We start from the raw sequence: 17532 nt of genomic DNA on the forward strand, positions 1-17532 counted from the left end.
TTAGTACATTCACTGCCATACCGTCTGTTTTCACTTTAGTCCTGTTATCATCACGCAGTTTCATTCAGCGTAGGAGAGAAATAGTGAGGGGAATTGAAACGCCCTCCTGTAAGTGTTTGAGAGATATTTACGGAGTTAAATTACCCGGAAGTAGCTAAAACGAAGTGAAAATTATTGCCATGATGGAGGTATTAGTGGTAGTATTGGTGGTGATGTTAGTAATAGTAGTAGTAGTAGTAGTACCTGGTGGTGGTGGTGGTGGTGGTGGTGGTGGTGGTGGTAGGAGGTGGTGGCTGTGGTAATTGTTGTTGTCTGTGGTCTTGTCTTTGTTATTGTTGTTATTGAAGCTAGTGGACTTCATTAAACATCCTATTAGAGGCTGGGGATGGTATGGTTTAATATTATTCACAAATATTATTCACTAACCAGTGCTATTTAATGTTTGGGGAAATTCCAAGAGAAGAAGAGGGGTTATTTTAGAGTTATTGTAAGGCTTGCATTTATTGTTCTGTGGTTTGTTCGTAGTGGGGTGGTAAAATTATAGCACACCTGTTACTTAGTGATCTTGCAGGTGGATGTGGATATAATTTATCACTAGAAGACTTCAGTGGTTTTGTGTGTGTGTGTGTGTTAGGAGTAAGGCCGTGCACAAAATTAGAATATCCATGTGTGTGTGTGTGTGTGTGTGTGTGTGTGTGTGTGTGTCCTTTACCTTATCACTTGAAGAACGGCACTTAACGAGGTGGTTAGTGAGGGATGATTGCCTCTTAAGTGTAGCTATAAGGGTAGGTGAGTGTCGTGGGGGGTGAGGGACGGGAGCGATGACGGGGGAGAGAGAGAGAGAGAGAGAGAAAATGACGTCGGGATGAGTGACAGTGTAAGACCCCAAAAACAAAGAATTGATGAAAAAGAAAAGAGCATGGAAGCAAGAGAGACTGAAAGAAAGAAGAGAATTTGAAAGGAAATTAGAGATTGAGAGAAAGAAGAGAGTTTGAAAGAAAGTTTGAGATGGAAAGGAAGAGTTTAAGTCAATCTGTTTATAAGTACACACCTCCGCCATGTTGAGCACTTTATATAGGCAGTTTGAGGTCGACCGTATTAATTTCCAGTGACCTTTTCTCTCTTGTACCTTATCGCTTTTACCACGTCGTTCATAAGTAGAAATATACCCACAAATTTTTTCTGTGTTCCACCTGTTTGATTATCAGAAACAGACCGACAGACATACGGGGATGAAAACATTACCTCCATCTTCTGTAGCGGAGATAATAACTAAAAGCAGAAAGTGACATTAGGGAAGGAAAATGAACGGAAAATTAACGAGAAAGTGAGAAGAAAAGTAAAGTATGATTAAAGAGAAAGAGAAAATAAAGTAATATTAGAGAAAAAGAGGATAAAATTAAAGTCAAATAATTAAAGAAAAAAGAGAGGATAAAGTAAAATATAAAAGAGAGAGGATGAAATTAAAGTCAGATTAAAAAGAAAGAGAGAGGATAAAGATAAAGTAAAATTAAAGAGCAAGAGGGAGAAGATAAAGGTAAAGAGGAAGAGATAGTGAGGAAGAAAGAAGTTCAGTTTTGAAGGAAGAGAGAGTTCCCCAAGACCCAGCAGTGTGTGTGTGTGTGTGTGTGTGTGTGTGTGTGAAGTCCTGTTACCTCTACCAGTAACACCTGTAATCAATACCACCTGTCAGATCACACCTTACCTGTGATTAATTAAGGTGTTGTGTGCAGCGAAGGGTGTGATGTGTGACCACGAATTTAGTAAGATAATGTAATGATAACGAGATGAATGGAGAAAATGAAAACGAATAATTGGAAGTAAATAGGAAATAATTGTTCAACCATTTAATGTTCATTTAAAAAGTAAGATTCAGTGAAATTGAACTGACTTATGTTTCTCTATAAATTTCGTGGCGTCTTATAATATTGAGTTTTTGGAAATTCATTTAATGCTATAATATTTTAGTTTATTGATTGCGATGGAGAATAATCAGTCTTATTTCAGAAATGTTCGCTTTGTGTCTATGAATATAAAGCAAGGCAAGAACAGTGATAATTTTTTCCCGTTTGTGTGTGTAGGAATTACGGAGAGATAGAGAGGAAACTTTAGGGGAAATATACGAAATTCTACAAGAGATGAAGTGACCTGGAGAGATGAGGAAAGAAGACGAAGGGAAGGAAGGATGGAATGATTAGGAGCGATGAAAGGAGGTAAAGGAGATCTGTAGAGAAAGTGAAATGAATACCAGTAGGGAAGAAGAGAGACGTGGAGAGAGAGAAAAGTGAGAGGTGAAATAGAAGAAGAGGGAAGGAACTTGACAATTGAAGGTAGAAATAAGAGGTAGAGGGGTAGAGAGCGTTGAAGAGTGTGAAATGTGGTAGAAACAGATGGCGAGAGGGAAGGGGAAAATGAAAGAAGAATAGAGAGGGACGGACAAAGACCGAGAGAAAAATCTGTGTAAAGTGAGAGCGAGATAAAGAAGAGAGGTTGAGAGACATGCAGGCTGATAACAGGGAGGTCGGGGCGAGGTGTTATGTAGTAGGGAGAGAGAGAGAGAGAGAGGATATTGGAGACACGAGACATGCTTGCCTCCCTTCATAACCCCTGTCACCAACATCCCTGCCTTTCCCTACCACCTGCCTCCCTTTGTCCAATTTCCACAGCAATCTTGTCTTCCTTTGCCACCTACCTCCCTGTCTTACCTTACCATCTTGTGCCACCCTGCACCCTGCCACCCAATCCATTGTCACTTTCCCTGTCTTCCTTCATTCCACTTTGCCTTGCCTTCTGCCTTGCTCAACTTACCCTGTCCTCCTCTCAGTCCCTTGCCTTCCCCTGCTAGTAACATCCCTGCCTTTTTCCACATCTTTCCTACCTGTTTTTACCTGTTCCTCGTCCCCTGCCTTCCCCAGCCACCCTGCAACCCACCCCTCTGCCTGACTGCAAGTAGCTGAGAGTGTTATGTGTATCAATAGCAATCAGCTCTCACACCCTCCCCCTCCCTCCCTCCTTTCCCTCCTCTCTCTTTCTTCTGTTTATCTGCCCGCTCTCACACTGCTTCTCCCCTCACTCCTCTCTTACCCATCTCTCTTCCCTGACCCCCTTCCCTCTCATTTCTTCCCCCCTCTCCCGTCAGCTCTTTTTCTTCTCAGCTCGCGATTCCTCTATTCCTCTCTCGCCCTTCACCCTCCGTGTCCTCTCCTTCTCTCCTATCCCTCCGTCCTCTTCTCACACCTCTCTCCCTCTCTCCTCTCCTCTCCTCTCGTTCCCTCTTTAGACAAGTGCTGGTACTGAAGATGTAAAGTGTAGTCATCAGACAGTAATCTCAATCCGCCTCGAAGCTGCTGAATATGTTATCTCATGCCATTTTTCAACACAAGTTTATTTTTCCCGTTTATTTATTCCGTGTATTTTCTCGTTTATTTTTCCCGTTTATTTTTTCCGTATATTTTCCCATGTACTCTCTCGTGTATTTTCCTGTGTATTTTCCTGTGTGCTTTCCTGTGTATTTTTCCCGTTTATATTTTCCTTGTATTATCCCTTGTACTTTCCCGTGTATTTTTACGTGTATTTTCTTCCTCCTTATGGGTGCCAGTTTTTTATTTCTTCTGTTCCTTTGATTAATGTTATTTGTATTCCTCTCATGTTAAGAAAAATGCGAATATAGGTGCACATATATACGAAGTACATACACCCCTTGTCCATGATTACCTTCGCTATCTCTCTTTCTCTCTCTCTCTCTCTCTCTCTCTCTCTCTCTCTCTCTCGATGAAAATAGTCTGCCAGGGAAGAATTATCGATGTCGGTGATATAAAACTGACCTTCAATTGCTCCTGCGCCATGACATTTATTTTTCCTTTTTTCTTTTCTTGCATTTTTTTTTTTTGTTTTTTTTGCAATATTAGCTTTCCAGAGAATTTTATATAGCATACGAAGGATGTCCCGTGTTCGGTTAGGTCAGGTTAGGTTAGGTTAGGTCAGGTCAGGTCAAGTTAGGTCAGGTCAGGTTAGGTCAGGTCAGACCAGGTTAGGTCAGGTCAGATCAGGTTAGGTTAGGTCAGGTGAGATCGGGTTAGGTTAGGTCAGGTCAGGTCTGGTTATACCAGACACACAGACAAACAGAGATACAAGTTCTCTGATATTCACAGGAGAACATTTCGGGTCAGTGGTGTTACTTTAGCTTAGTTTACCACCGCCACTAGGCCTCCATTTTCTTGCCGCACACCTTATCTCGTTAGCAGCACCTGGGATTACCTTCATTATTTTAATCACCTGCCTCACTATCAGATAATGGCCAACACTACCCTAAATGTTCCTCGGGATATTACCAGTAACTGTAAAACTTCCTTATCTGGGCACATTTTTTTTTTTCCGTTAATTGTGATCATTACGTACCGCACGGCTTTTTTTTTTTTTTTTTTTTTTTTTAATGCAAGGAAGAAGGAACCAAAGGCCAATACTCGCATGTCTAAATGGTGAAATTGGTGCATACCCTCCTTGTGAGTCATAATATTTTTTTTTTTTTTATCCACGTGACTTTCGTTGCACCGGAACTTTACTCATTTACCTCTCACCCCCTCCCTTTTGTCTGATTTTAAGAGTAAGAACCCCGGGCTAGGCTACTTACACCCTATATTTATGGGAGGATGTACAGCCTCACTCTCCCCTGTGTGGCATTATGTGAACAATACACTTCAGCCAGCCCTCGGAACTAAACCCTTTCAGGCCCAACCGGATATAGAGCCGTAACCCACTTGAACACCAGGCGTCATTTGGTTATAGGGTTACCACCAACGTAGTAAATTATTTCCTGGAACACAGAAAAACATTTGACTTGTCACTCGGTAGAATAAACCGAAGGCATCATTACATCTGGTGAGTGGATGGTCGGCACACACACACACACACACACACACACACACACACACACACACACACACACACACACACACACACACACACACACACACACACACACACACACACACGTAATGTAAGTTTTGTTAAATAACAGGTTTGTGCCGTAGCCAGCGCTAACACGGACATCTGTCAAGGCTGGGGTTCTTGCAGGGTTATTACTGCACCGTCATCATAATCTGGTCCTCCACTCTTTCCTTCATTATTCCCGTCTTCCCACACCTTTCCCCCCTTCCTCCTTCCTTATTCCACCTTCCCCCTTTGTTTGATTACCCCGTAGCACAGGTCACGGCACAAAAAAACACCTGCATACACACATACAGAACTTTTTTTTTTTTTTTTTTGTGCATTCATATCCTGCCTCTTGCACATAAACACATAAGAACATAAGAAGAGAGGATAACTGCAGTAGGCCGGTTGGCCCATGCTAGGCAGCTCCTAGAAGAGTAACTGAACTACTAGAATGAGATAAGGATAGCAAAGAAGAAGGCTCTCCCCCGCCCTCCAAACCCTCCAGCCGAAGCCGGCAGGAAAAAGTCAGAAAGAACACGCCGTATAGAAAAACTGGCGTGGACATTTTACAGGAAAGTGTGAAAGGAGAATAGAGACTATCATAGTGTAACCTGAAAAGAAAATTTATTTTTGAATTAGTATTGGTTATAATATTTTCTTTATTCTATATCCACCCCTTATTTGTCATATGCTTATCTAGCCTATGCTTGAAACTCTCAATGGAAGAGGCAGCAACTACTTCACTAGGTAGCTTATTCCATTCGTCTACTACTCTATTACCGAACCAATTTCTACCGATTTCCTTTCTGAAACGGAATTTTTCTAGTTTGAAACCATTATTTCTAGTTCTATCCTGTATGCTCACTTTAAGTACCTTGCTAATATCTCCCTTATTTATACCATTCATCCACTTAAAAACCTCAATTAAGTCTCCCCTTACTCTACGCCTCTCTAGCGAATGCAGACTTAGTCTTTTCAGTCTGTCTTCATATGACAGGTTCCGGACGTCATGTATCATTTTAGTCATTCTTCTCTGTACATTTTCTAACGAATTAATATCCATTCTATAGTAAGGACACCAAAACTGTACTGCGTAGTCTAAATGTGGCCTCACCAATGCTAGATAAAGTTTCAGTATTACTTTAGATGATCTATTGCTCACGCTTCTCGAAATAAATCCTAGGACCCTATTTGCTTTATTTCTCGCATTAATGCACTGTTGCCTAGGTTTAAGGTCGTTACTAATCATAACTCCTAGATCTCTCTCGCATTCAGATTTGCTAATTTCTTTGTTATCTAAGCTGTATTTAGTATCTCCAATGGTTTTGCCTACGTTAAGTACTTTACATTTTTCAACGTTAAATTCCATTTGCCAAGTTTTAGACCATTTGGACAATGTATCGAGGTCTTTTTGTAAGTAATGGCAATCGTCAGTCGAGTTAATGATACGCCCTATTTTTGTATCGTCGGCAAATTTGCTGATTCTGCTATTGACTCCTAAGTCTAGATCATTTATATATATGATAAATAATAAGGGACCGAGTACTGAACCCTGTGGTACACCGCTAGTTACTAATCCCCAGTCCGACGTAGTTCCATTTATTAATACTCTCTGCTTTCGTCCTTTCAGCCAGGATTCTATCCATTTTAAGATATCGCCCTCTATACCGTGTGCTCGAACCTTTCTAACTAACCTTTCGTGTGGGACTCTATCAAAAGCTTTACTAAAGTCCAGATAAATAACATCGTAAGCTTTATCGCTATCTACTGCCTCATAGACCTCCGAGTAGAATGACAACAAATTTGTGAGGCAGGATCGTCCTTGCCTGAATCCGTGCTGACTTTCGTTTATAAGATTAAATCTTTCTAAGTGTTCTCTAATCCTATTTGCCAAAATTGACTCTAACATTTTTCCTACTATTGACGTTAGACTTATCGGACGATAATTCGACGCAGCTGATTTATCACCCTTTTTAAAGATGGGCACTACGTTTGCGGTTTTCCACGCCTCTGGAACTTCTCCTGAACTTAAAGAGTCATTAAATAACGTTAAAAGTGGCTGACATAATTCTTCTTTGGTTTCTTTTATAATTTTTGCATATATATCGTCCGGACCTGGCGATTTTTGAGGTTTTAACTTGTTAATTTCTTTCAATACGTCCTCCTTACTAATGGTTATTTTACTAAGAATATTTTCCGTATTCTCATGGTAAATATTTGCTGCTTGAGGACCAGGCTTAGATTTTCCTTGGTGAATACTGATATGAAGTAATTATTTAGGATGGAGCACATTTCTTTATCTTCACTGGTAATGTCACCTGATTCTGTTCTGAGTGGTCCTATCCTATCTTTATTTTTCGTTCGGTACATTTGATAAAAACCCTTGGGGTTTACTTTTTATTCACTTGCAACCTTAATTTCATAACTTCTCTTTGCTTTTCTTATCTCCCTCTTTACTTCTCTATTTAAAATTGTGTACCGGTTACGTAAGTGTTCCTCTCCACGTTTTATTTTTCTATATATTCCTTTCCTTTGGCCTATGAGAGATTTTAATCTGTTGTTTAACCATCTTGGTACTGAATTGTTAGTTCTAAACGGTTTTGAAGGAATATATCTATCTTGGCCTCCGTATATTATATTTATTAACTCGTTATACTTCTCACTGGTCGAACGTCTGTTTGGTACTGGAGCTGAGTTAATTTCCGTCACCTGGACTACATTCCTATCTACTACCTCCCCCCTCACAGATACCTGACGGACATCCCCACGTGCTTCCTGCGCCTGACCTATGACCTGGGGATCCCCACTAACCTGACATTCCCTCAAATAGCTAATCTCCCTGTGGAATACCGTTCGAAAATAAGCTCTTAAGCCATCGAAATCTCCTAGACGAAAATTAGGAACGGTGGAGGTATTTTCAGTGGAACAGACATCCCAAATAAATTTGAACTTAATTTCTTCATGATCGCTATTACCAAGTCGTCCACCAACCTCTATATCGCTAATGATATTTTCTTTATTAGCTAAAACCAAATCTAGTATATTATTACCTCTGGTGGGCTCCCTGATATACTGATAAAGGAAATTATCCTGTACTACCTCTAGAAATTCCTCTGACTCTGCATCTCCTGTCTGATTTCTCCAATCTATCCTTGGCAGATTAAGGTCCCCAACAATTATTACTAAGCTGGACTGTGATGCTTTCCTAATTTCCTCCCAGAGGTATTTACTATCAGCTCTACTTAATTTTGGAGATCTGTAAATTGCTCCTAAGACTAATTTCTCGCTATTGTTACTAATTTCAACCCAGACACTTTCTGTGTCCCTATTTACTTTAATGTCTGCTTTATTGTAACAGTTAAATGAATCCTTTACATAAATAGCTACCCCTCCCCCTTTCTTCCCTGACGGTTTGACACAAAAATATTATAGCCTTTTATCTGATATTCTGCTAAAAATTCTCGAGTGTCTGTATTCATCCAAGTTTCACTAATAACGGCAATGTCTATTTTCTCTGTACAAATTAAAGCCCTCAGTTCATCCATTTTATTACGTAAACTCCGGCTGTTTGTGTAGTACACTTTCAGATTATTACGAGTAGTTATGCCTTTACCTTGGCATTTACTGTTATTTATTTTATTACTAACTGGGAAACTCTTTACTTTACTAATATAACAATTTTTTGTACTATCGCTTATCGCCCTTCTATCATCGCTTGTTCTATCATCTATCATCGCCTGCTCAATTTGAGGTGCCTGAGTGGATGTATCTACACTATTGGTTGAACTTGTTCTTAATTTTGCAAGTATCGATGCATCCATCCAAACATGGTAATAATGATTTCTGACTGTAGTTGCTGCATCTTCCTGTACACCTACTTCTCAATCTCGAAAAATCCCTCCAACTCCCTATCTATCATTCCAGCTAAAACAGTAACTCCTTGCCTGCTAAGATGAGTCCCATCCCAACTATACAAGGCACTTCGTCCATAAAACCGGTCCCAGCTGTCTATGAAAGGTATTGCATTATCTTTGCAATACATTTCAAGGCGGCAATTAAACCCTATTGCCCTGCTCAACCATTCCCTTCCAACCCGCCACCTTGGTAAAACACCAAGCACTACAGGGGTTCCTCCCCTCTCCCTAACCTTTTCTAACATCAACTTATACCTTTTCCACAGTACCTCACTCTTACGGCTACTAATATCATTGCCTCCTACACTGAGGCACACAGTGGGTTTGTCACCAAACACTGCAGCTGCCATGTACACACGTTGTTAGAGAATCACATTTGTTTATGAAAATGACAGCTGTACACGAACCACCTGTTATAATTTTGGGTATATTTTGATGACAGGAAGACAGTGAGGGAGCTAGGGAGGGAGAAATAGACAAAGAGGAATGAGGAGAAGTAGGGAGGAAGGAGGGGAACGTCCGAGAAGGAGAGGGAGGGAAGGAGGGAGAGCAGAACGCAAGGGGAAATGTATAGAGATAGGGAGGAAGGAAGGGAACACTGGAGAGAGAAAAGAAGGGAGGGAAGGCAGGATAGACTACAAAGAGAAAGGAGGGGGGAAGGGAGACGAAGAGAGAGGGAGGAAGTCAAGGAGGAATGAAGGAAGGTAAGACGGGAGACAGGAAGGGAGGGAGTCAGAGAGGAAGGGGGGGGAGGAAGACTAATTGTTGATATTGCACGTTTTATTAAGCACTCTACGTAATTCTCTTCAATCTACATAATTCTGTGCTTACAAGGATTTTTCTACAACATTTCAGCAGAATACATCACACTTGAGGCCAGAAATAACCAACACCATTTCATTTCATCCAGCTTAAATTATGAAAACACGTAAATTGCCCCTAATAACAAGACGGATTGCTTTCAGCTCTATTATTATTATTTTTTTTAAGTGCATGATGCCAATGGGCGCGTTAATGGTCAAATTAGAGGCAGTAAGTAATGGTTGTGGACCCCCGTCACACACCTGTTTTACACACCGGTACTAAACCGTGTGAAGGTAGAGCAGGTAACATTAAGGTCAGTTGTGTGGTGTGTTCGAGGGTTTTCCGCATTTCTTAAGTTTTATATCAATATTTCCACGTCTGTTTAGCTTCCTATTTACCTTCTGTTATTTCGACTCTCATCATTTTTATTGTCGCAACCTCTCTTTATCTTTACGCCATTATTTTATTTATTGGCATTCATTTACCCTTATCTTTACTGTCATCATTTTTATTTCTCTCTTTCTATATATTTCAAAATTTTCATTGTATTTTTTTTTGGTTCATTTTATATCCATTCATTGTCTTAATTCATTCATTTATCTTATTCTTTGTGTTTGTTTGTTTGTATAATCCCTTGTAATTCTCCTCTCTTCCATGTTCATCTTTTTTTTTCTCTCTAAACTTTCTTGTCGTATGTTCACCCTTTTTTATCCTTATATCGTTGTTCCCTGCTCATTTGAGAGAGAGAGAGAGAGAGAGAGAGAGAGAGAGAGAGAGGATTTAAAGATTTAGACTTTGAGAGTAATTTAAGACTGCTTTAAAATGAGATCAGTTTTATATTTGATTTATTCACTCCCTTGTGTACTGCCCCTCTTCTCCCTCCCCTCCTTCCTTACTCTCCTGCCTCCCTCCTCTCACCCTTCCCTCCTCCCTCACTCTCCTGCCTCCCTCCTTCGTCTTAGGCACCTGGTTTCTTTCCCTGCCTCACTTCCCTGCCTAACTTCCTTTCTTCCTTACTCCGCCTCACCCTCCAATCTCCATCCCTGTCTCTAAGGTTTGTCTGTGTTTTATGAGTATTTTAGTGGTGTTGTCTATGCAACCTGGCCAATTGTCTGAATCTGCATCTATCAATCTGTCTATCTATAGTTGTCTCCGTCTGTCTATCTGTTTGTCTAATTTCTGTCTGTCTGTCTGTCCGTCTGTCTATCTATCTGTCTACCTGTTTGTCTAATTCTGTCTACGTACCTATTTGTATCTATGTCTATCCATCTATCTGTGTCTATCTATCCATGTCTGTCTGTGTCGATCTGCTTATTTATGTCTATCTATCTATCTATTTATCTATCGATCAGTAATTAATGTAGCTTACTGCTGAACATAATAAACAGATACTCGTGAGGACGGCCTTGAGAGAGAAGGAAGAAGAAACTTACTACAAAAATAAATAAGATACCCAAAACCGTCTTAGGTAAACACTGTACCACACTGCAGCCTGGGACAGCATCAGTGTTAACGCGTAGGTCTGGCCACACTTCCAACATGGGCGAATCACAGTTACTTAGCCATTTTAACTATTTTTTAACTATTTCTTTTACCAGTCTCCCTCAATCACGCCACTACCGCTGATATAGGTGTAAATACGTCATGGTTTTCAGGTGTACCAGTTGTCATATCTCCGGTACACAATGATACCATCCCCGGATCAAATGTAGCATATTTTAACCATTATTTAACAGTCCCGCTCATTCACACCACTACCGCTGATATAGGTGTAAATACGTCATGGTTCATCAGGTGTACCATTTGCCCTGTCTCCGGTACACACTGATACCATCCCCGGATCAAATGTAGCATACTTAACACACCTTGATTTATCACCTGCACGATTACTGTATGTAGTGAGGAGGGGAAGCAGGGAAACTGTAGTCCTTTTGCGTTAACTTGGCCAACATTTTCGTCCTTTTGCAGCGAATTTCACGTACCCAGTGGAAGAAAAGACAATACATCGGCTTTACATCCAGTCCATAGCACTTCTTCGTGATTAGCACCGTATTCTAGTATTAATCTATTGTTACAACTCTGCATTCAAGATAGATAGACGGCAACAGTATAGTTAAATTGTCCTTAAAAAAGAAGGCAACATTTGCACTAGGAAGCTTACTAACACCTCTTCCTTACCGATTTATTTCTGATTCTGTTCCGTTACTGTATTCTTGTGTATTATTCATACAGTGTATGTCGATATTGGAAAGACATAAGAATCAAACTATGGAGATATTAATGAGTAGTTATGAAAAATAAATCGCTAAGGAAGAAGTGTTAGGGAGTCTCCTTACCCAGCGAGAAGACGGGCCTAACACCGAGTCACAAATTCGTTCCCAGCCTTCGTGAGCTGTCCAGCATTTGGTATCAGTCCAGCATTGTGATAAATTTCCTGGAGCATTTGCCTCTGACACACTTTCCACTAAGCCTGATCTGCAAGTCGGTTCAGGGAGAGGCGAAATGGAAGGCTGGATTCTGTGATCAGTTATTCTGAGTGGGTGGAGGATGTGCGAGGAAAGAGGACCGGAATACTGGGGCGAGGAAGAGAGAGTGAAAGTGAAGAGGAGTATAAGTGAGCGGGCATGAGGAGTATGAGTGGATGAGAGAAGATGATGTGCGAGAGGAGAGGACTGGGATATTGGGGCGAGGGAGAGAGGAGGAGTATAAGAATGCAAGCATGGGAAGTGTGAGTGTCTGAGAGATGATGGGAGGCAAGAAGTAAATAGGAAAGAAGGAAGAGGAAGGAGGAGTAATATGAAAAGAGAGTGTAAGTGGCGAGTGATGTGATGAGGGAGAGAGTAAGATAAATAGGAAAGAAGAAAGAATAAGAGTTGGACAAAAGCTGAGGAAAAGGAAGAAGAAAATGGGTAAAGAAATAGCATAATTGGGGAACAGTGAAGTGTGTGTGTGTGTGTGTGTGTGTGTGTGTGTGTGTGTGTGTGTGTGTGTAATTCAGGTCACTACTCGTACATAATTCTTAGTATTTCGTGATGTGTCGTAGCATTTCGCCTTTCCCTGTCATCAACTTTGTAATTTTTTATATTCTTCATTACTACATATTTTCCTGCCTTGCTCACTGCCACTTTATACTTTCCTGAAATTACCGCTCTTGTACCTAACGAATTGTGAGGTGGAAGGAAAGTGAGGGTGAAAGAGAATGAAAGAAAGGGAGAGGGAAAATATGTTAATTAGTAGAGACGGGGGGAATCAGCGACTTATTGGTGAGGAAAGGAAAGATGGGTTGTACATGAAAAAAGAGATATAATTGGAGTATGAGAGGGTACAACTGGGGAGATAATTAGGAAGAAGAAAAAGGATAATAAGATAAGGCCAGAGAAAGGAAAGGACAGAATACGAAGAAAGAGGAATTAGGAGAGATGAGCAGTGGTAATGAATGGAAAGACTGAGGGAAATGAAAAAACGAAGCCAGATGAATGAAAAGAAGAGAAAGAGATTGAAACTTTGTACAGATGCCAGAGAGAGAGGGGGTGGGGGCTGTGTGTGTGTGTGTGTGTGTGTGTGTGTGTGTGTGTGTGTGTGAGGTAGTTAGAGTAAGAAAGATCAAAGGAGTGAGGGTAATTTTAAAGAGAGGCAGAACTATGAATGAATGAGGAATGCGGACGATGATAACAAGCATTTCTGTTTTGTCTGTTCGTTCCTTCCTGCCTCCCTGTCTATCCATCCATCCTGTCTCCCCATTCCATTACCTTTCTATCCATCCTCAATCTATCCTTCTCCATTTATCTACCTGCGTTATCATTCCTTCCTTCGTCTATCCAGCCACCGTACCTCTCCACTCATCACCCTATCCCCGACCACCCTCGCCTCGTCACTAAACCAGCAGGTGAAGACACAACCTGTAATCTAGAAGGGGGAGTCATTTCCTGTGTCTCTCTTACCCCTCCTGCACACACACACACACACACACACACACACACACACACACACACACACACACACACACACACACACACACACACACACACACACACACACACACACACACACACACACACACACACACACACACACACACACACACACACACACACACACACACACACACACACACACACACACACACAGGTTAAGTAGCACGTGCAGGCTTAATTGGAATTCCTTATAGTCAGGGGTAGACTGATCATTATACTAATTGATTATTAACTTTGATGTGGGTTGTGGTAAGGAGAATTGGAGACGTTTCCTGACACCTTTTCCTTAGCGATTTCTTTTTGGATATGGCTGGTTAATATCCTTCTGTACGTTATTTATGCAGAGTATGGCGATGTTTGGTGGATGGATAAAACAGAAGACAATCAGGTGTAATAAGGAAAATAAATCGCTTAGGAAAGGTGCTATGGAGCTTCCCTAACCAAGGAGAATACGTGCCCAGGTGTCTGAGGGTAGCGAGGTAGATAGAAAATAGAATGGTAGATGGATAGATAAATTTATTGATTTGCCGAGTGATTGATAGAGGTAGGTGGACTGGTTAATAGATACAGACAGATAGATATGTAGTCAGACAGATAAAGATAGATAGATAGATAGGTAGGTAGATATAGATATGTAGATAGATAGATATGTAGACAGACAGACAGACAGATAGATAGATAGGTAGATAGATATGTAGATAGATAGATATGTAGACAGACAGATAGATAGATATTTAGATAGATATGTAGACAGACAGGTAGAGATAGATAGATAGGTAGATAGATAGATATGTAGCTAGCTAGTTAGATAGATTAATACACAAGTAGACAAATTGGTAAAGAGTGTGTGCAGAGAGAGTGGACTAGTGTAATTATGGTGACCTGCCCAACCATATAATTGTTCAGTGAGCCAGTCGCCAGCACACATTTACCTTAACAAGTCCTGCCGCTAATTACCCCCTCTCGTTACGCAGGTGTGTAATGTAATTGTCATCTGGTTCGTCATTTTATTGTGGACGACTGCATGGTGAAAGAGACTGGCTTAATGAGGTGTGTGTGTGTGTGTGTGTGTGTGTGAGAGAGAGAGAGAGAGAGAGAGAGAGAGAGAGAGAGAGAGAGAGAGAGAGAGTACCTGGTGAAAGAGACTGGCTTAATGAGGTGTGATTAACCTTGGTCGAGAGAGAGAGAGAGAGAAGGTAAGATGTAATGAAGGGGGAGATATAAGGCACAAGAGAGAAACGAAATATTGACGATGTTGTAGTTATGTGACTTGGGTGGCTGGAAGTAAGAGAAAAATTATGTAGAAGGTGGAGGGAAAGATTGAGGGGAGGGGAGGAAACTGGAGGGAATAACGAAGGAGGAAACTATATTTTAACCCTTCCAGTACCAGCTTCTCCTTTAGGCCCAATAAAATGGGTTGAATAAAGTGGTCTGGCTGTAGGAAGAAGGAAATAAGATGTACTAATAATGAAGAGATAAAGGGAGACCGTTTGTGTGTGTGTGTGTGTGTGTGTGTGTGTGTGTGTGTGTGTGTGTGTTTCTCCCGTGCTAGAGCTTTCTCCTATCCTGGGAAAAAAATATTAACGTTAAAAAGACTATATTACTAGATCTATATGTACTGAGGGAGTTACTAAGATCACGCAGAGCACACAGACCTAGCGGGCCCTGTGAGGCGGCCCGACCTTATCCATATGTTAAAGAACCTGGATCCCATTATGTTGAGGATACAAACCCCGGCCCACCTGCGGCTCCCTCCCACCCACCGCCTCCTCCGGCAACCTTAGTGAGAGGAGGGAAAAGTACCTGCAATATTTACTGCCTGGGAGTGTGGCGGGAGGGGAGGGAGGGGACGGGGAAAGGAGGAGTAATGGAGAATGCTATCATGTATTTAGGGCATTAACGTTAAAGTGAGATAGGCTCGGTGGAAGGTGTGTGTGTGTGTGTGTGTGTGTGTGTGTGTGTGTGTGTGTGTGTGTGTGTGTGTGTGTGTGTGTGAGAGAGAGAGAGAGAGAGAGAGAGAGAGAGAGAGAACAACAAGACGAAGACGGAGAACAAAAATGAAAGGACACTGTGCCTTGCTGCGTAAGGGATGATGCATGGCTTGACAGTGGTGGTGTGGTGCTGAGTGTGGTGTGATGTGGTGGTGGTGGTGTCGTGGGATGTGGTACTGTGGTGTGGTAATGGTGATGTGGAGTAATGGTGTGGTAATGGTGTAGTGGTGTAGCGGGTGGTGTGATGTGGTGTGTGTGTGTGTGTGTGTGGCGGTGCTCTTGGTGTGATGGTGTGGGGTTAGTTTGGCGGTGCTCTTGGTGTGATGGTGTAGGGTTAGTTTGGCGGTAGTATATATTTTAACGCCAAAGTAAGCAAATTGATGGCTGAAATTCTGATATCATTTTTGTCACCGACTGATGGTATTCGTGGTAATGAGAAACTACAGGTAGTTCAGATAATAATCCCATAAGGTAGAAATTACAGGTAACCCATTATCCTGGAGTGAAAAAGTATAATGTATTGATGAGTATTAGCTGAGGAAGGTGTAGAAGCGGTAATGACAGACAATGAAGCGGGACCGTAGGAAATGCTAGCTTCTTGTTAAGGAGAGGGCAAGGGAGAATGGCTGGTAATTATAGGTCAGGGTTGTTAGTGTGGGGTTAGTGAGCAGGTACGACGTTTATTGCCTCTTACATTGCATATGGGAACAGGTAACACGGAAGAGGTATTGATGTATTGGCATCAGCATAATTTACTATATTTTTTGGGGGAAGCAGCCTAGGTATATGGATAGATATAGATGTGTGAGGTGTGTAAGGTGGTGGTGACATCTTGGCTGCCCGAAGGTAGTCGTTAGTCTAGATATTAAAACAGCACACGTACCGGTATATGTGTTCTAGATATACTGTGTTCTCTGCTTACTACTTCAGCAGGGTAGTGGCTAAATCAGGACACCCTATAGCTTCGCTCAAAAATTTGTATGTATGTTGTTAAATATGCATGGAAAACTGTATCAGTCGTTGGAAAAAGAGGGGGGCCAAATTTATCTCGATATTCTTTGACATTCTGAGCGTGAAAGACTGGAAAGGTCTTAGACAAGGGGAAAGACAGATGCAAGACAGTTCAAGAGCCTTTTCATTCTAGAAAATTGGATGTAATAGTAGTAAGAGTTTATGCAGACAGCTGAGGTATATAATTTTTTAATGTTTCCTTATTTTGCGTTGCTGTACTGTTCTTATACTTCTGTAACTATATAACAAGAAATTTTTATTGATATTCATTTTGTCATTGTAATGGTCTTTTTAATTTTATGCTTACTTCGCCTACTTGTGACTTTACACTCCCACCTCTGTCTTTCCTTCCTTCATTCTTTCCATTTCCTTCTGCCTGTGGGTGACTCAGCACTGAGTGACAAGCCAAATAGATTCCTGTACACTAGGAAACCATTTACTACGCTGGGTGGTAACCATATAGCCATATTTTGGCACATGGTGGTTTAGTGGGTAATTATTGCGCTCCAGTCGGATTGAGCCGGTGAAGGTTTATATCCAAGGAGTGGTTGGGGTTGATTGCTCATGTAATGCCACTCAGGGATGAGTGAGGCTGGTCACTCTCATCTTAAATGTCGAGACCAACTGACTAGCCCCGGGCTCCTACGCTCCTCATGGGGCAATGTAGGATTGGATGATGGATGGATGGATGGACTAACTCTAAACGATATTTTTTAAGTTTAGGAAAGACTTCTCTGAGTTCATGGGTATAAGTAGGCTATCCCTTCATTCCAGCATCATTTTATCATTATTTTTTCAATCGCCAAACGACAATTTTTGGTTTAAGGGAGATTTTTGGTACTAGAGGGATTGGTTACAGCTTTCAGTAATCCTTCCACAACTAGAGAACTAAATAGAATCATCTGG

Source organism: Coenobita brevimanus, chromosome 42 (genome assembly GCF_032717465.1).
Source record: "Coenobita brevimanus isolate Jiangsu-jjx chromosome 42, ASM3271746v2, whole genome shotgun sequence".
Classification (NCBI taxonomy): Eukaryota; Metazoa; Arthropoda; class Malacostraca; order Decapoda; family Coenobitidae; genus Coenobita; species Coenobita brevimanus.